The 1,325-nt window shown below is 40.0% G+C and overlaps 1 non-coding gene across 1 annotated transcript; it reads right to left on the bottom strand.

Moving 5' to 3' along the window:
• Window positions 1-734: 734 nt before the first annotated feature.
• On the bottom strand, window positions 735-841 carry LOC141616313 (small nucleolar RNA R71). The gene has a single exon (XR_012530669.1). It is a non-coding gene; the product is annotated as a small nucleolar RNA R71 (small nucleolar RNA).
• Window positions 842-1,325: the final 484 nt, after the last annotated feature.

The raw sequence follows: 1,325 nt of genomic DNA, 5'->3' as shown, positions 1-1,325 counted from the left end.
AAAGATTTAGTCCGACCAAAAATGGCGCCGTTGCCGGGGACGGTGTTAACTTGATTTAGATTTTCTTATATTGTTATTAGTTGTGTCTTTCTTTGCCTTGGGGAAGTAAAACTCCTCAAGGTTTGTTCTAATTGTTTTCGAGTTGTTTGATATTTTGCATGTCTAGAAGGTCACAAGGTGATTTGTTACCTTTTGATCGTGAAATTGAAAGAACTTTGACAACCAATAGAAGACTTGCTAGGAGAAATTTGAGAGGTATTAGTAAGGTTGTAGATATTCAACCAACTATTGAGTTCATCAACCCTTTTGCAAGAGAAGGTGAGGAGAACCCAACACAAAATACAACACAAAATCAACCCACAATGCCTAAGTTTTCATCACATTCCGTACCCACCGAGGAGAACCTACCCAATGGTACTCCCACACCACAACATTTGACCGGAAATTTCATTGCTAAATCCGCATTTATCCAATTAGTCGAAAGGAGCCAATTTGGGGGGATGCCTAGTAAATACCCTCATTCTCATATGGAGACCTTTTGTGACTATTGTGATGCGATTTCTCAAACCGGTGTAACTCAAGACCAAATTCGATGGGTCTTATTTCCTTTTTCTCTAATTGGCACCGCGAAACAATGGTTGAAGCGCCTTGATAAGGCTACTCTCGGAATTGATTCTTGGAAGAAGTTGGCTCTAGCTTTCTACAAAAAATTCTACCCACCGGAAAAGACTAACATGCTAAGAGCTCAAATTACGGGTTTTAAGCAAAGGTATGAAGAATCATTGTATGAAGCTTGGGAGCGGTTCAAAGGAATTTTTCGCTCATGTCCTCACCATGGACTTACCGAGTGGTTCTTGGTACAACAATTTTGGAACGGTCTATATGAAGATTCAAGGAACATTCTCAACATGGGATCAAATGGAATGTTCACCGAAGTTGATGACAATCAAACTTGGAACAAAATTGAGGAAATAGCGGTCCATAACTCACAATATAGTAGACCTCGCAAGGCTACTAGAGGAGGAAAGCATGAAGTGGACTCCGTTACTCAATTGGGTGCTCAACTTAGTGCTCACATTGATACAATCAATTTGAAGTTTGAAAAAGCTATGGCTAGACTTGAAGAAGCCTCAAAATCACCAATGCATCATGTTAATGCCATGACGGCATCTTCATCAATCCCAAGTGGGATATGTGAGAATTGTGGAACTTTGGGACATGACCAAAGTGAATGTAGGGGAACAAATGAACAAGTGAATGCTTTCCAAGCATACAAGAGTGGTACCCCTTATTCCAACTATTACAATGAAAACACCAAATTCCAT

The sequence above is a fragment of the Silene latifolia genome, chromosome 11 (assembly GCF_048544455.1).
Source record: "Silene latifolia isolate original U9 population chromosome 11, ASM4854445v1, whole genome shotgun sequence".
In the NCBI taxonomy this organism is placed as follows: domain Eukaryota; kingdom Viridiplantae; phylum Streptophyta; class Magnoliopsida; order Caryophyllales; family Caryophyllaceae; genus Silene; species Silene latifolia.
This window is presented reverse-complemented; position numbering and strand designations above follow the sequence as displayed.